The sequence below is a fragment of the Arvicola amphibius genome, chromosome 14, assembly GCF_903992535.2.
Source record: "Arvicola amphibius chromosome 14, mArvAmp1.2, whole genome shotgun sequence".
Lineage (NCBI taxonomy): Eukaryota > Metazoa > Chordata > Mammalia > Rodentia > Cricetidae > Arvicola > Arvicola amphibius.
This window is the reverse complement of record NC_052060.1, coordinates 25,341,634-25,363,694: the sequence shown is the minus strand read 5'-3', so window position 1 is coordinate 25,363,694 and position 22,061 is coordinate 25,341,634. Positions and strand designations below refer to the sequence as shown.

General features: G+C 42.4%; 1 long non-coding RNA gene across 1 annotated transcript in view; it reads left to right on the top strand.

The window, feature by feature from the left end:
• LOC119800634 overlaps positions 1-10,700 on the top strand; it is a 30,071-nt gene extending 19,371 nt beyond the window's left edge. Inside the window, exons 2-4 of the long non-coding RNA XR_005283069.1 lie at positions 7,669-7,761; positions 9,424-9,487; positions 10,369-10,700. This is a non-coding gene — a long non-coding RNA (uncharacterized LOC119800634). The remainder of the gene's footprint in view (positions 1-7,668; positions 7,762-9,423; positions 9,488-10,368) is intronic.
• The last annotated feature ends 11,361 nt before the right edge of the window (positions 10,701-22,061 follow it).

Genomic DNA, 22,061 nt, shown 5'->3' with positions numbered 1-22,061 from the left:
ACATCACCAACGTAATGATTCAAATCAGTGGTAACATGTGCGTCCATGCGTGGTGTATACAAACGTGTGCATGAGAAGGTCATAGAAGGACCTTGGGTGTCCAGTTCTAACACTCTTCACCTTATTCCACTGAGACAGGGTCTCTCACTTTACGTGGAGCTAGCCTGTCAGAGAATTAACTCGGAATATGCTATCTCTGCCCCGCAGTGCTGGAGTTACAGGCGCCTACCTGCTAAGCCCAGGGTGCTTTGCTTTGTTTTGTCTTGTTTTGTTTTACATAGGTGCTCGGGACGCAAGCTCGGGTCCTCTTGCTTGTGCACAAGCATGCGACCACCGAGCCCTCTCCCCAGTTTCCAACAGTGGCCGTCTTTAGTCTTATGCTTAGCAGGTCAGAAGCCTAAATGTGGGCCTCCCCAGGTTAAAGTCACAGTGCACTCTTCTCTGTGGGCTGCAGCAGACAAGAAACTTCTCTCATCAACCACATTTGACAACGCTGAGTTTTATGTGGTTGAAGGATTGAGGTTCCTCTTGTCACCCCTTTTATTTCTTGGCTCTTCTCTGAAACCTACAGCTGGTCTTTAGAAGACAAAGCCTCTTTGGCTCAAGGCGCTCCTGCTCTGTCTTAAAAGCTAGAGGCGATGGGCAGAATCATCGCCGCTTCTCTCTCTATGACGAGAAGATGACATTCTTGCCTTTGAAGAGTTTGTAGGGTTAGGCTGGGCAAACTATCTAGACGGAGCGATCTCCTAATCGCAAGGCGCGTAATCTTGGTCATACCTTAGATTCTCTTTGTGCTGTGAGATAGCATAGTCTCAAGTTTAGAACATGCACATCTTTGAGGGTCCTTCTACCTATGTCATGGAAACACATGGGAATAGGTGATGCACTACAACTCTGCATCATGTGTGATGTCTCACTCCTGTAGCTGCTTTCTCTATAAATGGTGAAGTGGCATGCTTACTGGTATGTGGTGCCTAGTCAAGGCAAAGTAAAGACACAGTACAAAGTACCGCCTATGGATAAGGATTTCTGTTGTCCAAAGGTCTATTTATGGCTCTAATTATGCTGGTAAGGGCTTCTTGCTTCCTGACCCCATGGTCTAGTATCTGAATGTTACTAATGGCCATAAAGAATGGAATTGAACCACAGCAAATCTTCATAAGTTTGTAGCCTAACCAGCGAATCTGTCCCACGTCCTAGTGGAGCCTACCCACACAGCATGCACCAAAAGAAGAGTAAAGCTACCTTTCTAATGAATTTATTTATTTTAGTACGTGTGTATTTATGTGTGAGCGTAGTGTACTGTGCATGTAGGTATGTGCAGGCATGCAGAGATCAGAGGAGGATGTTGAATGTCCCCCACTCTATCAATCTCTGCCATATTGCTTTGATACAGGGTCTCTTACTAGGCCTGTAGATGGGCCAGTGAGTGATTTCCAAGTCTCAGATATTCTCCTTCAGTCCATACACTATTTGGATAACAGGCTCACATACAGCCATGCCTAGCTTTTAAATGTGGTTATTATTTTAACTCGGGTGCTCAACTTTTAAATAATTATTTATTTATTTTTGCATTGTGCATAGTCCTTTCCAACACTCAGAGTTATTTACATTTTATTTTACATTTATTTGTTGGAATACTGGGCACGTATACTGGCAGGGGGCATGGTGCTTTGTATATGTGGTGCTCAGCAGGACAACGTGCAGGGGTCCATTTTCTTCTACCGTACAGGTCCTGGAGAACAAACTCACCTCCCCAAGGCTTACATAGTGACCTGTCTTGCCAGCTTCAAAGTTACTTTTAAACAGGCTGTTTAAAGTGAAGACTGGATTTCATCCAGCTCTGTCTAACTTCACTGCTGGTAGCTCTTGTTCTTAAGTCTGCCCCACTGATTGCACTATTGGGCAGTTGTGGACATGTAAGGCATCTCCTGCCTCCTGGCTCTGTTTACCACAAGCTGTCCTCTGTCACAGGACACAGAAGTTGGAGGTCCTCAACCTTTCAGTTGTGACAACCCAAAGATCCCATCCAGTTCCACGGGCAGTGGCGGTATGGTGACGTTCTGACCAGGCGAGTCTGAGCTCCCTGAGATACAACTAAGTGGTTCTGGAATCCTGTTTGTTACACTGTAAAAGGCAGTGATCATAACAATAATAAGCCTTTTATTACCACTCTAAGACCTGGGGCTTTCCAGGTCCCATTGTTCCGTGTATGTTAGCTCCATGGATGTCTGTGGATGCTGTTATTAAACCAATTATCAGATGAAGAGGATGAGGGGAAGGGACTCACCCATGTCTATATAGCCAGTCAGTGACAAAGCTGAGATATGAGCTCAGATTCCCCCTTTTTGAGCAAGAAGCCAAATTATTCCTCAGCGTATTCTGTCACGGAACATCCAGAATGATCTTTGAATACATTTTATCAGACCTCTGCATTTTCAAAACTTTTAACTTAAACTTTAGCTTATGATTCCAAAACCATAATCCATTTCTAATCTTAGGAAAGATGCTAAGTATTGTGGTAGCCCACCAAGTTTTTGTGCTCGACCCAGGCCCTATGCTAGGAAGAAAGGCTATGAAGAGCCAACGTCCTTACCGGGAAGTAAAAGGCTGGTTCTGATAAGCGTGAGAGGGAAGTGGTTAAACCTTCTGGGTCCTGCACTGTGCTCTTCACCCTGTACAGATGCGGTATGGACAGGGAGTGTAGACCTTGGATTTGCACTCAGACCTGTCTCCCAGGCTCTTCTTCCTGTGTCATCAAGGTTTTCATTCCTGTCAAGGGATACAAGGCATGGTGGTGCATCCCTATGACATTGAAACAGGAACGTCACGTGTTTCTGTCCAGCCCGGGCTGTATAGTGAAAACCTGTCTCAGAAAGCAGCCCTGAACAAACACCCAAAAACTTGTTAAAAAGAAAGCAAGCAGGGCTGGAGAGAGTCTCAGTGGTTAATAGCTCTGACTGCTCCATCCGAAGGCCTTGACTCAGGTCCTAGCAACCACGTCAGCCGACTCACAATCACCCCTCCCTGCTCCAGCTTCAAGGAATCCGATGCCCCTCCCCTCCTTGTGTCCACATGCAGACACCCACATGCAGTCACACATACCTAACCACAATTACAAATAACAACACATTTCAAAACAAACCAAAACAAAAATAGAACAAATAGGAAGCAAATAGATAAGAGGTTAGTGCTTTGAAAAATCAGAATGTGAAGCAGGAATCCTCACCTTCCCCCTTCCCCTGGTTCCTCTGAGGAATTCCATGGAGCTCAGTCTGAAAACCTGTATGAATTGCAATGTTCTTCCTTCCTTCTTTCTTTCTTTCTTTCTTTCTTTCTTTCTTTCTTTCTTTCTTTCTTTCTTTCTTTTCCTTCCTTCCTTCCTTCCTTCCTTCCTTCCTTCCTTCCTTCCTTCCTTCCTTCCTTCCTTCCTTCCTTCCTTCCTTCCTTCCTTCCTTCCTTCCTGTCTGTCTGTCTTTTCCTTTCCCTTTTTGTTTGGTGTTTAAACAAGGTGCGATGCAGTGTGCAGCTACTTCAGAAACAAACAGAAAAAGCCGGGAGAGCAGGGACTGGACCTCACAAAAGGAACGGTATCCCTCCAGGAGAAGACTGTTTGGCCCTGGCCCTGAGAAGACACAGGGGTTTCCCAGCCGCAAAAGGGTGGGTGCCCTCAGGACAAACAGGGCAACATGGACTCACAGGATAAGGCTGGAATTCTCAAACTATCTTGTCTCTTAAAACGAAAATGGAAACTTGGTGCTGCTCCTCCCGTGTGGAGTGATAGAAAGAGAGGAGGCTAAAAGCAGCCAGATCGAGGGAGCCTTTCCAGAGCTTTCCCCTTTGTCTCTTTGATTAGAGAAAGTGGATTTCAGCTGTCACTACGGAAAGCATCTTGAGACTCTAGAATCCTCATTCTTTAGCTCGTGAAAGGTGTTTTCCCTGCTACGTATCAACAATGAAGGGGACATTATACAAGGTGCGGTTAAGATCTTGCTTTCTGCTGTTTGTACTATGTGCCTGGAATGGATATTTTTGGCGACAGTGAACATCAAATACCTTAGCCGACCATGGAAGGCTACTGAGGGAAATCCCCATATTAATGTTTATAAAATATACTGTCTAGAATCTCTTGTAGGCTTAATACATGTTAACTAAAGGTATGTACGGGTATGTCCAACAACGCATTTTATTTATATGGGAAGAAATTTCTCAAGACAGGCTATTCAAAATATAGCTAAGAGTGGTGGTGCCCCACACCTGTAATCGAGCACCGAGGCTGAGGCAGGAGGATAATGAATTTGAGGTTAGTCTAGGTTACAGGGCAAGACTCAGGTTTTTTTTTGTCATTTGGTGTTTTTTGTTGTTGTTGTTTTGTTTTTTGTTTCTTGTTTTTAGAGCATTCAGAATGTATAGACTTTGAAAAAAAAAGCAGACAGTAAGACAAGAAAAGGTCTCTGTGTGATATTAAACCAGAAGCTATTATTTTGTTTCCCCAAACAACCCGAGTGACCCTCTTTCCACTCCTTTATTCCTATGGATGAGAGGAAGGAGGGAGCGATTTATTCACTGTGAAGAAAAACACTTTAGCCCCGAGAGAAGAAAGCATGATACCAAAGAAGTAACAGTCCAAGGATGGATGAAAGTTTGCAATTTTGTGACACGTTCGCTAACTGCACAGAAAAAAAAATGTTTAAGGAAATGACACTGACTGCTCTGGAAGGAATGAGCTAGAACACAAGGACTGTAGCGTTTACCAACTCCACACTTACACATATTGAATTAGGTGCACTTCTTGGGCTTTTCCTACTCCCACTGTAGAATCTGTGCCTCTGAAGAGACTGTACATTTTATTCTAAAATTGCTTTTCAGCTCTGTAGACTGGGACACGCGTTCGCTGACTGAACAGCCTTGCCTCGCAGAAGAATGTCTGACCCCTTCTGGCAAATTAAATACAATTATGCAAACTATGAGGATTTGGGCCTAATCTAATTAATATAGTACATATGAAACAGATAATAATTTCCCTAGTGAAAAACTAGGTTGTCTTAGTTTGTGTTTGAACTAAGGCTTAGGAAAACATTGTCCCCTGTAAGTAAAATTTCATTATCTTCTGCGGTCTGTTTGCTCAGCCCCGTAACAGATGTGTTTAGAAAAATAGGACCAAAATTGGAATCTTCAGATGATAACATTTTTTTTTCAAAATTTACCAAAAAAATTCTATGAATAAGAAAAAAAGAGAGAGAGAGAGAGATTTTATTCGGAGATGATTTCAGTTTTTTTTCTTGCCAAGCACAAACAAAACCATGGTGGCAAATCCATTCAGTGGGAGATTTCTGCACTAAATATAAAAGGTTAGACGACCTGGGTTAAGTACAATCCTGATCAATGCCAATCACAAACTTTCTGAATGACATTTTCAATCCTGAAGCTGAGAGCACTCCTGTCTGAATGTGTGAATTCCATTAGCATTAATCAGTGTTCTGCTTGTACAGCGAAATGGAAACAGGAAGGAATTTCTTTTCTTCTTTTCTTTTTTCCATTCTCTTTCACCAAGAGAGCTAAAGAGAAGGCTCTAACTTGTGTGGATCAAGATGCATGTTTCTCTTTCTTCCTCCCAACAAGAGTGAATTCTGTACTGTAGAGATGTCCTCGCTTATCAGGAGATGCAACGGGTGGACCAAAGCAGATTTTTCTGAGACCCGTGCCTCTGGCCTGATGTCATTTCTAACTGTGTGAGCACAGCCTCGGTCCATTTGTTTCTTAGCTTCTTGCGGCGAGGGGGGGGTGGCGCGGGGGGGAGGGGGAGGGGACCACTGCCAACAAGGATGCCAGCTCTCTAGCTGCAAAGATATCCAGTTCACACGGGCCTGGACTTTCTTCCTAGGTAATGCCAATACCATAGAGCCATTTCAGCAGCTGTTAGGAGCAGTATTTCCTAGACAGTCATGGCCTAGCGAGCTCTTTATTCTATCGAGGAAACTCTGCTGGAGACGAGGGAAAAAACATTCTGCCAAGAATTCCAACACCCCGTGTCTGTCTTCATCGGCTTCTACATCTGGAACAGCAAACGCCTTCTCAAGAGGCACGCAATAGAAGCAGCAGTGTGTTTGTGTGTGACTTCCACAAGCAGTCTAATAAACAAGCAGCTTTCTAAATGGTGTTGGTAGCTATTTTGTTATGTCACGAGGTCCCTCCAGCCAGAGCTGAAACCTCTTGGCTAGTAATGGGGAGTAGCACAGGGTCATATAGAAGGTAGCGGTGGGAACCGCAATCCTATGGCCACATGGACTTTCCCATCACTTATTGCTAAAGATGCAAATAGTATATTGAACAGGAAAGAGGCCCCAAATACTTTACATGAAGGACGGAAGTAAGTCATTTCGTAGCATGAATTTGCTCTGCAATGGTACGAAGTGGGATGAGTAGGTAAATCACAGATAGGAGAAGATACACTGTGAACTGGTATTGAAGCTGGGTGGTGGACACGTGGAGCAACATTACAGTCTTCTTTAACCATGTTTTTTTTTTTTTGTTTGTTTGTTTCTTTGTTTTTTGAGACAAGGTTTCTCTGTAGCTTTGGTACCTGTTCTGGAACTAGCTCTTAATCCCTGCCTAGTGCTGGGATTAAAGGCGTGTACCACCACTGCCCAGCTTTTAATCATGTATTTTATGACCATTTCCTGAGAAGCTCAAGGTTTCTGTTCCTGGTATTTGTGAACGTCTGCTCTATGTTAACGTGTGAAGAACTAAGAATGTAGCTTACTGGAGTATGCGCTTAGCATGCATGTAGTTCTGGATTTGGGTCCCGGCACTCATAAAAAAAAAAAAAAGACAAGTAATCTTAGACTTGAAAGTTCTTGCATTAGGAATCCAGCCCATGACTGCGTGAAAACATTCAATAAAATAAACTGTGCTAATTGAAAATAATCTAAAAATCAAAATACATTTCTTTTTGAGATAAGGTTTCTCTGTGTAGCCCTGACTGTTCTGGAACTCAGGCTGTAGACCAGGCTGGCCTCAAACTCAGAGACCCTCAGAGATCCGCCTGCCCCTACCTCCCAAGTACTGGGATTAAAGGCGTGTGCCATCACTGCCTGGCCAAACTGTGTTTCTTAAAGTTGCTTGTTAAATCCGTCGACTCAGCCCTTCTCTTCCCCACTGGTTTTCTCGAATTTGGTGCTATTTATGTTCACTGTGGGGATAGTGATTCGTTTCAATTTTTAAGTGGCAATCATAATTTAGAACACACCTCTTGTCTATATCAACCACAGTGAACTTGCTCTCAGCAGCGGCTCTGCCTTTCCTTGGCTTTGGCAAGCTGCTCCGAACATTTCCTTCTTCTCATTCCAATGCGGGGCGATTGGGGCTGACAGGATTCGGGCTTTTCCCATCACCCAGCCTGGAGTTTTACACTAGGGACTTATAATGTGTGTAGACGTCATGCTTTTTTTTTCTACACACTTTCAGTAAGAGAACTCCATGTTCTCACAGCTTGGGCCAGGTTGTTTTTAATACTTAACCCCTCTGGGTGTTGAATCCCATTTTCATTTTGATGGCCCCTTGTCTCTTTGCCCCAAAGATAAATTGAAATATCCTGTTTGGTGTGGTGGTATTCCTGTCTGTGATGTCAGGTTGTTTTTAGTTTTTTTTGTTTTGTTTTGTTTTTAGGTCTATGTGATTCCATCAGGGCAACTGACTTCCTAATTAGTGTTTAATAACAATTCCTGGAACACTTGTGATGCCAATCCACGCATCAGCTAGGTGAGTTATATTTGGGGTCAAGGATTCTGCGGTCAGGTCATGTGTGTGGGGGCTAGCTCTTGTAGTGGAAGAAAATTATACTGATCTCCTCATAATGGGTCACACAAAACTGGGATGATTTCGCTTTAGGTTCTCACATCCTTAGCTCTTGCCTGATGTGCACAAGAGCCATCAGGTAGGCTCCCGAATGCAGCTAGAGGAGGGACTCAGGACTGCAGGGATCTTGGGTGAGGAACAGATCTTCCAGGTGATTTTTATTGCTTTAACGATCAGTGGCCATGGTTTCTGCACTCGCGCACTGTTTCCTGCTGTCTTCTGTAAATTTTAGAGGTCATTTTCCTGTTCTCTCTTTCTCCCACTGCTCTGCATCTCACGGCCTTGTGACTGCTACGGAAGCAATCGCCCACTGAACACTGGCTTTTCTCAGCCCCCCGAGTATCTGCGCGTCTTACACAAACAGTACAGATAGTGAGGCGTTTCCAGAGCGTGTTGATCCGTGATATTTAAGGACTCTGTTTTCATTTTTAATTATATGTGTGCACGTGCACACACGGGAGCGCAGAGCTGGGGGAGGGCAGAAGAGAGAGTCCTGGACCTGGATTTACAGGTGGTGTAGCGTGAACCAATGTGGGTTCTGGGAACCAAGCCTGGGTCCTCTGCAAGGATAGTACACACGTTTAGCTGTTAGGCCACCTCTCTTCAGCCTAAATACCTCACCAGTGTGATGCTCCCATCACCCACTTCAAAGTTAGAAAATTAAGTTTAATTTCAAAGGCAAAGGCAAATGCTAAACGCTATTTAGTAGAAATTTACATTTCTTCCTTGTTTTCATTCCACTTTCCCATGGAGTTTTAGTCTATGCTTATCTTTGAACAGTTTGAAATATGAATCATGCTTCGCTTCAAAATATATTTATGTAAACTAATTGTTCACGTTATAAGATTCCCTTGTAATCATAATACCTCAATTTCTTTTGGAATCAGTTATTACTGCCATTATTATTAATATAAAGGTTACCCAAACACAAACACACACAGACAAAAGACAAAATCTACATACTTAACAACTCTCAAGCCAAATCGTGAAATAGACTTTTCTTTAAAAACGTGTCTTAAGAAAAAAATGTGTGGTGAATTGGCCTTTTTGATTTTCCCTTTTATTTAGACTTTTTTGCTTCATGAATATTTATTGCTCATTTCTGGAAGGAGGCAAGCTCAACATCAATAAAACCAACAATTTTTATTTTTTCAATTATTTTTGAAGCAGTCTTGCTGCATAGTCCTGGGATTTCCAACTTATAATCTTCTTGATTCAGCCTCTCGGGTGCTATGATTATAGGCATAAAACACCTAGAAGCATCCCTAATTCTTACTTCTATTGATGCATATACTAAAAAATCTTATTTATGTGCATAAGTAGATGGTACTGAAAAGTGGCATGGTGTGTGTGTGTGTATGTGTGTGTGTGTATGTGTGTATCAGTGTGTGCATGTGTGTGTGTGTGTGTTGCTAGTGAATGAACCCAGGGGACTGCACACGCTAGGCAGTGTTCTACCTTGCATCACATACACAAAACCACTCAATTATCTTTCATCAAAAGGTGCTTTGGAACTGTATCAGCGGCCAACTCAGGAGTGACACTTTGCTCTTCCTTTTCCCACAGCCTTTCCACTGGAACTCCTCAATGAGAGGCTGAGGTCACAGGTTTCACTAAGCCCCTTCTCAGCGTGAGTGCAGTTCCTGGGATTATAGACATTCATGCTGTAGCACCTGGCCTTTGCAAGGGTTCTGGGGCTTCAAACTTGGGTCCTCATGCTTGCGTGCCTGCACCTCTGTCCACCAAACAATCTCCACAGCTCATTATCCATATTGAGCAGAATTTGGGGCAGAGGGCTTTGGCATCCCCAGAGAAAATGCCTGGGGCTTGGCTTCCTCTCATCTGGTTACTTAGAGTTAGTGGGAACAGAGGTACCTTGCCAGTCAGAAGAACCACTCCGTAGATAAGGGTTTGTGGTCTGCCTCCTGAGTGGCTGTCAGAGAGAGTGCAGTGGCAGGGACAAGAAAATCCCAGAAAGTTTGTGAGCCCTCAAACCTGGCATCCATAGCAGAAAGACAAAGAGATCCTGTCTCAAGTAAAGTGGAAGGCAAGACCAACACCCAATGTGATATCTGATCCCGTCTCTCATGAATGTGTATGCCATTCATGCACATACACAAAGATAAAAAAGTAAAAAAGAGTGAAAATGTCTATAATATTAATATGTATCCCCTGCAGTGCTGATCCAAAGCTCTGTTAAGATACTATAGAGCTTGATAATGTTTAGACAAACATAATATTTTCTGTAAAGGAATTTGACATGATATTCCTGATGATATGATCTTGTTGTGAGGTGGATAGAGTCTTCATCTATTACATTACACCAAATTACAATGCTGTGTAATAAGGCATGCAAAAGTCTAGCCCACCCCCATAGACCTCTGTGCTTGTCTTCTCTAAAGGGTCGCATGGGCCAGAATCTTCCCTGTTGTCTTGAGTCCTCCTTGCTTTGAGACGCACATGGACTCTGAGAGGTACTTCGTTGGTGACACCTTGTCCATGCGTTTGCAGGGTGAAGAGGCAGTCAAGCCTACCTTCTACTTGGTGCTCCTGTAGGCCGGACGGACCCCAGACAAATCATCATCAGAGAAGGGGAACTGGATAGGCATGAATGTAATTGGAGATACAAGAAAGAAATCAAAAAAATTCCACCTGTTTAATGAACAAGTCTAGATAAAATTAAAACTCTTAAATGAGGAGGTTTAAGGGAAATGATTGCAATAGTTTGATGACCAGTATGCTGCTCTGTTTGTTGTATTGATGGTTTATTTTTTTGAGTTAACAATCAGCAAGTCTTACATGGGATTTGTTGACACAGAACTAAATATTTCTTGAAGACTTTCTGCATTGTTTCTTATTTCAAATTTTATTTTAATTGGCCCATCAAAATATGATCTCAAATCAATGCTATCAAAGTTAGTTATTCATAATGAAGGAAAATTCCTTACCAAGCATAGGGCCAATCAAGTCACACCTTGAAGATAGCTTTGGTGACATTTTAATACCCAGTATTTTGATACAAGCATTGAGGAAAAGTTACTGGATTCGTTGATATTTACTCTGCACCCTATAAGAGTGTGAGATATGAGGTGGTTTATGGCTCTTAAGACCTCCTCAGAAGTGGCATTCATTCAACAGAGAAAAGGGATCCTGTTCATCAGGAGTTGGGTAAATCTCTTAGCCTTGGGCCAGAGGGAGAGGTAGCATCCAGTCACTGATAAAGCGACCAGCCAGGAGCATGAGAATGACAGAGAAGGAGAGTGACTATAAATAACTCCTGATACTTTGAATCAACTGATACGTTGGCAAGCTCTTTTAGATGCTCAATTAGCATTTATTGGTAAAACCATTCAAACATCCTTGCTTTCTCCCAGCAGCGCAATGGAGGTTACTGGCTCTGAAATCTATCTCACATTTTCTCTGTATAAAGGAAAACACATCTCGAAACAACCTCCTCCTCTTCCCTTTTTCTCCTTCTTCTTCTGAATGTGTGTGATGTGTATTAAGACACACATACGCCATGGCACTTTTACGGAGGTCACAGAACAAGCTTCTTTGAGTCAGTTCTCTCCTTCCATCCATGGTTCTGGGGACCAAACTCAGGTCATGGTTTATGCAGCAAGTGCTCCTACCTTCTGAACCATCCTCCTATCCTTGCCTCTAGATGTCTTGAGACTGGGAACTTTTAAACATCTTCCCTCCTTTTATAATTCTAGTATAATTAAAATTTTTAAGGTCTCTAGAAAGACTGATTTACTTTTAAAAGCATTTTCTTTCTCTACTGTGATAAATATATATCACATAAAATTGATCATTTCACTCTTTTATGTGTTTAATTCAAATGACATTAAGCACATTCACAATGTTTTCTTTCCTTTTTCTTTAGCTGAAGGGAATCTTTAATGTGCCCGGGACAGAGATGAATGAAGAATTTACTAAGAAACAATTGCAGTCAATGTAAAAGACATATTTCATCATCTAATCAGAAAAATACTTACTAGTGAACACAAATATGTGTAGACGAACGCTTAATAGATCCTCAAAATATTCCCAGGGAGTCAGGAAAGCCCCGCTCACTGTTCCGAGTCAGGAAAGCCCCGTAGCTGTTGCATAACATGCAACATTGATCTTTATTGGAACAGCTTGTCTTATGGCAGGCCAACACAAACTTGGCATTGATGCATAATTAATGAAGTGGGAAATGTATTAACAAGATTTCTCTCTCATTAATATTTCCCTAATATCTGGCATGAAAGCAAAGCTGTATTAATTAGGATGGGGCCTGGCGTACATATGATTGTGGGCGGGTGTTCTGTCTACAGGGTACGTTTGTCAGGTTTCATTGGCAGCCCCCCTTTTTTGTTTTTAACCCTCCTTCCTTATTCCCAGTCCCTCATCATTCCTTTTGTTCTTCTTGGGATTACCATTGTAATTTTATTCTAGGTAGATGCAGGAACATTGACAGATTGAATGGTTCAAGTTTTAGATGGATGTCGGAGCACACATGAATTAATCAATATTTCATAATCTAGGCAATGAAAGCTTCCTCTTCATAGAGTAAAGAGGACATTATGCTCCGTGTGTGCGGCTTAACCACTGTTCATGCTAATGAGACTCATGCAGGCACGGCCCCTTTCTTGAGTTGATAACATGCTCCAGTGTACATCATTGTCAATTATGAATCAACTCGTAATCATCTTGGGAAACGGGGGAAGTAAATCCCACTGCTGAGCACAAGCACCTCATGGGGGGATTATTGGTCAGCGTTAGGGTCTGAACTTGGAATATTAATTCCTTTTTATTCTGTCAAAGTTATTCTACCACTGTCAATTAAGTCAAATATTCCCCCAGGAAATAAGCAAATGTGTGTGTGTGTGTGTGTGTGTGTGTGCGTGTGTGCGTGTATAAATGGGCTGAGAAGGAGGTGGAAGTAAAGCTAAAGGAACATGGAGAGCCAACAGGAAGAATGTTTCTGTATTTGGATTTTCAGAGTCCTAAAATCTGTGGCTCATATCCTTATGCATTAATTTCCACATTTTCTGCATGAATAAGATTTATTTTGTGATGTGTAATTCTGATATGTTTTAGTTCTAAAAATAAACATTCATTGTTAAAAACTGTTTTCTTTCTTGGCTTGAGACTCAATAGTCAACAGTCAATAGATTTATGAAATCTATTACATATCAGGGAGGGAATACTACAGAGATAATTAAGATAATTTTGCTATCCAAGAGTTCCTTGACTAATGGGAAAAGCATGTAAATGAATATAATTGTCCCTTGGTATTTGTGGGGAACTGGTTCTATTCTGCAGCTGGTGAAATCTGCAGATGCTCATGTTCCTTATGTAAATGGCATAGTATTTTAGCATGTGCACATAATCCATGTCGACCTCCCTTATACTTTAAAAATTGGCTCTAGATTATTTATCATACCAAGCATAATGTAAAGGTCAGTCAAATTCCTATCCTATAATACTTAGTGAATAGTGATCATAAGGATAGCTATATGTGTTTAGTAGAGATGCAATTTTTTTCTGAACACTTTTGATTCATGGTAGATTTGGCCTGTGATTGCGGAGCATGTATAAGACAGTAGGCTGACTGTACTTCACATTGTATGAGCAATTCAGCTCAATGGAGCTCAAGGCTGATGGAAGGCAAGACCAGAGAGGAAGGGCGAGGTCATGCCAGAATTCCCATGTCGCATGTTAAAGCCTAAATCTGGATCCTCCAAATCCACTGCCCTTTAAACATTTAAGTGCAGATATTTCTTTGGCGCTTGTCTGGTTTCTTTTCCTGTTGCTGAGTTACTCTGACAGCAGCAACCTCAGAAAGGAAGGAAGGGTTTGTCTGGCTCACAGCTTGATGGTACAGTCCAGCATGGTGGAGAAGACAAGGCAGCAAGCAGAAGCTTGAAGTAGCTGATCACCCCACCTTCACGGTCGGAAAGCAGGGAGTCATGAGTACTGGTCTTGCACTACTGTCTCCCTTCCTATGCTGCCCAGGACCTAAGCCCAGGAAATGGTGTCACCCATTTATAGGATGGGTCTCCCACCCCAGTTAACTTAATCAACATAAATCCTCACTGCCACACACAGACTCCCAGGTGGTTCCAGATCCTATTAAGTTGATAATCAGCACCAGTCATCACAGGACTTCTGGTGTGATTTTGAAAATCATATGAAAGTTTGCATAGGTTCCATAACATTGCACTTTTATTAAGAACAGTGAACTTTCTTCAGGACTCTTTGAAACCACTCAGGTTCCAGGAACAGTGGCTATTGTGATAGCTGATCTTGATTGTTAACTTGAGGAAATCGGAAAGCAACTGAGAGACACGCCTGTGGTGGATGTGGGGAGGTAGTTCCAGGAAGGATTAACCGAGGAGGGAAGAACCTCCCTCAGAGTGGACAGCACCTTCCTGTGTGGCCAGATACAGGGAAGGAACTCCGCTTGCACGGTTTTGCTGGTGAGTGCGCTGACCGCTCAGTGCTGACAGAAACCAGAGTTTCTGCCCTTAAGAAGAGCAGTAACTCTCTGGGAATCCCAGTCCTTCAGTGCCAGATCGGGGCTTCCCGGGGCTTTCAGCCACCTGGACAGAGAAGCTGCTGCGTTCTCAGCTTCGCCAGCATGCAGACAGCCAGTTCTGGACAGCTCAGGCCATATCATGTGTACCAATCTAAAAAACCCCTTTTGCAACATATATTCATTCTATTGGGTTCGCTCCTCCAGGAAACCCTAACTAATACACCCATATTACATTTTTTATTTGATTTTATTTTGTAGGAAAAGTTAACAATATAGAACAACGACTACCTGAGGACACAACCAGGGTTATACATCCCTCAACAGTCTTAAGAACAAGAATAATTTGACCAGATTTTCAGGGTAAACCAAACATTCTGACTTCTGCATACAGCATAGATGCCAGGAGGCAGAAGCCAAAAGTTGGGAGGGAGACTGAGCCAAACCATTGTTACTGCTTGGATAACAGGTTATCAAAAACCTGATTCAAATTACTGATAGTGGGAACATTTTGAGATTAAACCAGGTAGCGTTTGTTTGGTTGAAGCCTCTAGCTTCAGTCTGGAAAGCCCCATTCTTCTCTCTCTCTCTCTCTCTCTCTCTCTCTCTCTCTCTCTCTCTCTCTCTCTCTCTCTCTCCAAAATCTGCCCATTCAGAAAGTCTCTGAAAGAAGGAAAGGTTCCCAAAAGCCCAGTTCCAGATTCTTGGCAACTACTGCAACTTCCTCCCCTGGTGCCACCAGTCACCGAAGTCCTCGTCTAAGTGCTCAGCTTTTGAGCATACTTAGGTACAAACCCAGTTTGTGGTGGACATTTTACCACCCCTCACCTACAACCTATAAAATATCCCCACTTTCATTCAGGTGTGAGACTTCTCTATCCTCAATCTCTGTGACAGGAGAACCTACTCAAGAGTTGTTTTACTCAATATACCTGCTGCTATAAATTCCGAAGTTGCCTGGGTCTGGCTTACTGTGTTGGTGGAGAAACTTATTATGGTGGGTAAGGAGGAGGACAGAAAACCTACTAGAGTTGAACCAAAAAAAATCATTTATAGAATTGACTTCATAAAGACAAAAAGGGTCTGTTCCAGCAAAAATATAAAGTTGTGAAACAGGACTAAAAAGATACCTCGGTCGGTGAAGTGCTCAGGGTGTAAGCACAATGGTCTGAGTTCAATGCCCAGAACTCACATAAAAAAAAATCCAGATATGGGTTTGTAAAAATTCAAATGTAGGTTTTAATCCCAGTGCTAGGGAGATGGAGACAGGAGGGTGCCTGAGACTTGTTGGCCATCCACTTTAGACTGATTGGTAAGCCCATGACTTTGTGAGGCTCAAAATACAAGGTGGATAGCTCCTGAGGAATCACACCTCCCTGCCCTCCACATGCACACGCGGAGTGGGTAAGAAGAAATAGCAAGGGAATGATACAAGAGATGGCACCATTGTTGAAGACTATTATCTCGGACTGCAAAGAGCTCAGATGAAACCACAAGGTCAGAAAAAAACAGTAGAGTGATTTTTTTCAAAGAACAGAAATGGTCTACAGGATCTTGAAATTCCACCCAAACGTAAAATGAGAAAGAACAGGAGCTACTTTTCATTATTCATTTAGTAAAGATCACATAATAGCAAAATTTGTGCAGGAAATTTTTTTTGTCAGTATTATTAACAGCCATCAAAACTGAAAACAATCTTCAGTGGGAGATGTATTAAATAAACACAGTATATCACTACAATAAAGTATCACACAACCATTAAAAACGGTTTTGTAGGGGCTAGAGAGGTGGATCAGCAGTTAAGTATCTCTATAGCTCTTGCAGAGGCCTGGAGTTTCATTCTCTGCACCACATGCTTTGCTCCGTGACTCTGGACTCTGAGGCCACGGACACATTCAGTTCACACATGCATAATTAAAAAAATCAAATAAGAACGGGTGGTGGTACATGCCTTTAATCCCAGAACTTGGGAGGCAGAGACAGGTGGGTCTCTGTGAGTTCATGGTCAGCCTGGTCTACAAGAGCTATTTGCAGGACAGCCAGAGCTACACAGTGTAACCCTCTCTCAAAAAACCAAAACCAAAAATAAATAAATAAATAAATAAATAAATAAATAATAAAATGATTTTTTAAAAAATTCACATTGTAGATATATGTTTATTGAAATAGATGCCAGTGATCCATTGTCTAAAAATAGCAGGTTACTGAACTTCGTGTGTATATATGTCTGCTTCAGTAAAATTACATGGATGTGCCAGAACATGTATGTCCTTAGACAGAGATATTCAGAAGGCTTAAATAAATTTTGAGAACAATTCTGGACAGAATTGGGCATGACTTTTCCATTTACTTACTCTGTATTTTCCAATTTTGTTTGGATTTCAAAACATTTTATTATTTGTAGAAATTTTCAAGTGAAGAAGACTTTATTGCTTTAACAAGGCGGGCAGCGGGGAGGGGCTACTTAGTGACCAGCTTGTTTGTGAAAAGTGAAAAAGTGTTGGGAAGGAAGACCCCTGAGTTCTCAACCCTGCATCCTACCGGCCACTTCCTGTGACATCCGGACCTCGCCCTTTGTACTCTTTCGGTGTGGCAACTCACGCCAGTCCTGCCCCTCCTGACTTTGTCCTTACGTGCCCTGAAATACGTTCAGACACCTCTGCAATAGTGCTGCGAAGGAAAGTGGAACAACCCCTCACAGCCTAAGATAAGTTCTTTCCTTGTGTTTTGTTTGCTTGTTTAATTTTTTCAAAACGGGGTTTCTCGGTGTAGCCCTGGCTGTCCTGGAACTAGCTCTGTTGTTCAGACTGGCCGTGAACTCACAGAGATCCACCTGCCTCAGCCATGAAAGGCTCGCACCCGCACCACCCAGCTGGTGTGTTCTTTGTGTTCTTTTGTTGCTGGAAAACTTGAGACTTTTTTTTTTTTTTTTTTTTTTTTTTTTTTTTGCTGCGTTTTCTCTCCTGGAATTTTAACTATTTGCATCTTAGTCCTTCTCCTGTCTCACTCGATGTGCTTTCTTGAATCCAGTAGCAGAAATTTCAGAAAAGAGACTCCATTGGACATGACGGGCACGAGCATTCTACACAGGCAGAGTGTGACTTGCTGCCCGCGTCTACTGGAAGTCCCACCATGGCACCAGAGAGGGTGGGAGATGGATTCAAGACAGAATGGGTCTATCTTCTCTTCTCGGCATTCCCAAGAGCCGGGAGGTCTTCTGGGTAGGGGAAGGATTTCCAGTGGAACACCGGACGGCAAGCATGATTGTTTGTTTAGACGTTTGTAGTTATAGAGAAGGATGTGAGATAATGGGAGCCACCGAAGTGGCACTGTTGACACAGCGTTTGCCTCTATTGCGGTTTTGCTCTGCAAACAAACTAATCCCCATACACAAACAAGCCAGGCTAGTCAGACACAAGCTTACGCTTCTGTGTAGCCGTAAACTCAGACACGGCAGCTCTTCAGGGGACAAGGATTTGGAGGCAGGTATAATATGGAAGCTAGGGATGTACCTGCTTCCTGTGGCTCCTCTGGGCCGCCACTCCCCAGCCACCATCCCAGCCTCGCTTGTCGTCATTGGAATCTTGGCCATTTGCGGCTGACTCATCTGAGCCTTTCAAGGGCCAGCGCGTTTCTTAGTATGCACTGAACTCGTGCCAAACTATTGTTTCCTACCACTATTGTGTACAAGACAGCATGTACTAGAACTGTGAGACAGGAAGAGTCCATCTGATCTGATTATGGGAGAAGAAATTTTCCAGCGTCCACATGCTGATGTAATTATTTCACTACGTCGTCCCCCTCCAGCCCCCACCACACACCCCATCCCCCCCCTGCCAACAATTGTCTTCGCCACCACAGGCATATCACATAGCTTTTTATTCCTTTTTTAGAAGAGCAGAACACTGTCGATTGACAAACTGGAGCTTTACATTATTTTTAATTACGGGGAGTCATTTTCATCAGCTTGGTTTGTGTGTATGAAGCATCTGCATTTGTATATGTTAGTTGGTATTTCCTTTGGAGGTCTTTGATTTATTTTACATTGGATTGTTTGTTCTCAATCCTCAGGGGCCACAATTACTCTTCTGTTTAAAGACTATGCTCCACACAATTTCTTTGGTGGCAAACGGTGTGGGGAGGTGTGGGGGTGTGGGGGTGGGGGATTGGGTGGGGTGTGGGGAGTGGGGGTGTGGGGAGTGGGGGTGTGGGGTGGGTGGGTGGGGAGGGCAGGCTGTGTGATGGTTCCGTGTTCTTGCAGTTCTTACAGTGGCCCTTCTCAGGATAACTAATCTCTTTTTATTTTAATCCCTTCTCACTGGTATCGACACAACACTTAAGAGTGAATGAAAATGCTGTACTCATGAAGGATAAGGATTAAACCAAAAGCTTAGATTGGGTCTAGGAGTAATAGAGAGGAAGAATTTCACACAAACCCAGTGGGTTCTTTTGTTGTTGTTCTTGTTAGGAAGGAAAAAGTCATTGGGTAAACTTGGCAAAAGACACTGCACTGTTGAGCACAGTGGAGTGTGGTACACTCTTCACAAACACAGGGAATCCAGCACCCCTCAGTGTGGTACACTCTTCACAAGCACAGGGAATCCAGCATCCCTCAGTGTGGTACACTCTTCACAAGCACAGGGAAGCAGGCAAATAAGTCCAAAACAGATATGATCAAGTCTTTTTCCCCTTACTCATTTCTCCTAATAAGCTGGCTTCCAGCTCACTATGTCTCAGAGGATGACCTTGAACTCTGGATTTTCCTGCAACCAGCTCCCAAAGCCTGGTTCTCTAAGCATGCCACCGCTACCCACGTCTTTCTGTTGTATATAGCTCTTGTGTCTTATGGGCTCCAAGTCATCTTTCATGCCAATTGCTTGTTTTCTCTAGATTTACAGTCTGAAGATTTCTTTCTTTAGTAAACTGTTATCACAGTGTTATTTCTAATGTCATTGTGAATTTTTTTGTAGACGTTTTGGCACTCTCTGTACAGAGTGAGGGTTTTTTTTTTTTAAACTATTGTGAATAGAATTTATTTTTAAGTGAAAAATGAACAATAGTCAAAACAAAATGATTACCTCTGGGCAGCATCTCATGCTTATGGGGAGAAAGGTCATCATGCTTGAGCACGAGTTTCCTATTTAATGTGTCTAATTTTTAATAAAGATTTTAACTGAAGAGTTAATGTCAATTCTATGTATGTAAGTTCATTAAGTTGTAAAGACTTTGGGTCTGGCTAATTTTGGTGTGTGATCTCTTTATTTATTTGCAAGGCCTTTAAAAAATAAAGCTTACAACAATAAAAATATTTTAGCTAAATTTTGAAAACATTTTAACTGAATTTTAAAACTTTAAAAACTAAGAAGTTTTGAAAATTATGTTTTATGTAGAGGGGGTGTGGGTAGGTGTAGAGCAGCTTGAGGGGATCAGTTCTGTCTGTCCACCATGTGGAACCTGGGATTAACTCAGATCTTTAGTAGGCAGCAGACAGTTTTACTCACCGTGCCGTTTCCCCAGCCCAGTTAAGCAATTTTTAAATGCAGGCTTTATGGTACCTTCTAGCTTCCTGCTTTTACTTAGAGTCATTTATATTGAAAACATGACCAATTTCAAAATCCAGCAGTCGTTATTTTATTTGAATTATCCTTCCCAAAAGAGGATTTAGGAAAGATTATTTCTGATGATCCTGGAATCATCTATCAGGATCTGTGGAACAAGAGACAACAGCAAATCTTGGTAGTTGTTGGGCATTGTGTGTGTGTGTGTGTGTGTGTGTGTGTGTACGCAGCCCACTACTCAAATGAGGACACAGCCTAGAGGATGCTGAGCCAGACTCCTGGTAGCACCACTGAAATTACAACCCGAATGCCATGTGACAATAGTTTCCTTGGCCCGCCTCTCTGCCACCAATCAGATAAGGCAGCTCAGGGAAGGCTTTCTTCACATTAGCCAAAGCCAGAGACTAGTTTCTGTCTGTGGAGCCCAAGAACCTTCTAGAATCTGTAAGAAAGACCCTGTTCTCGCTCCTTTGCACTACATAGGGCCAGCAGCAGGCTTAAGGAGCAACACTTAAGAATTGGGTTCCAGCCAACCTTTGCTTATGCCTTTCCATGACCAAAATTAATCAGGTAGAAGGAGGAAAATTCAATTTGTTTATTGTTTTATCTGTGTGGCCCCAAGTAGCCTACATGCATATGTTGTAAATATTTTTTGTCTGTTTCACTATGTATTTTGAAATGCATTGAAGTTTAAAGTCTTATTATATAGGTAACTAGAAAAAAATGCTTTGTTATGGGAAACAATTCTGTTTTTCAAGAACATCCACTTCAGGAGTGAGGTCAGCTGGGATTCTGTTTTAGGAAGGAGGGGTGGGTGTGGGATGTGAGCGAGGGGAAGTCCTATGTCAGAGGGCTCTGCACACACGGTCTTCCAGGGCCTCTCTCGCCTGGGCTGTGATCTGTTATTTCAGTCTGTCCTAATAGCTTCATTTTGTTTCCTCACATGAATTTACACCCTTGACAAAACAGCCATGGCAGACACTTGTTTTCAGAGTCCTCTCTCCGCTCTGACCCAAGTCTAGTACTTAAGTTTCATTGTTTTCCAAAGACGTCAAAGACTACTTTTAGGCTATTTTTAAAAGAGAAGTGCTGTTTTTGAAGGTTCCTAGCTGGAGAAACGAAATCGTCCACTCCAATGTTCCCCCTTCTGAATATACAAGTGTGGACCATAGCACAGAATAAAACTCCAGTCAGTGGTGTTGTGTATCCCTTTGCCTCGTGTTGAAACTTCACATGTCTGGTAACGGACACTTCAGTTCCAAGGGGTGCCTTCACCAGATCTGTCGACTGGCCTGGCTGTCACTTATTTAACCATTTATCTACTTCCAAATTATTAATAACTAAGTGTAACTACTATGAGAAAGAAGACTTAGAATTAATGAACCTCTTTTAAAAACTAAAACAAATATTTGTTCAGATCGAAAAATCATACTTTGTTTCCCAGCTTTTAGATTAATCAGTCACCACCAATTATTCTAGCATTTATACTACTAAAATAATAGCAATGACATTAAACAGCCTTGAAGTGGGTATTAATCAGCCAGGTAACCCAGGAAAGCTAATCTTGTGGGAATGAATGAAATGAAGGAGGACAAAAATAGGTTTCAGGCAGAGAATTGGCTAGGACAAAATGGCCATTATCGAAACAAGAGTTCATGAGGTTGTGAGCTAAGAAAAAGAAGTGGAAAAGGGTCAGAGGCAAGCTACAACAGGGAGGAAGAGCTGCCCGGCTTCAGTGGCTGGTTGAGTGTCAGAAGCAAGGCAAAGCAAAACAGTACAATGTGAATACAGAAGCAGGTACTGTCTGGGGAGCTGGAAGAAAACCAGCGGAAGAACAAGAGATGGGGAAAGGCAACTGGGGAAGATGAGTTAGGACCATGTGTAATGATGAAGACAGCACAGCAAAAATTTTCTGTGTTAAAGTTAAAATCTTCCTTTTTATTTAAACAGAAAAGGGGAGGTGATGTGGGATTCCCCTCTGTATTCTGGGAATACCATTGGTTAATAAAGAAGCTGTTTTGGGCCTGTGATAATGATAGAGCAGAGACAAATGGGGAAAATTAAACTGAATGCTGGGAGAAAGGAGGTGGAGTCAGAGAGAAGCCATGTAGCCTCGCTGA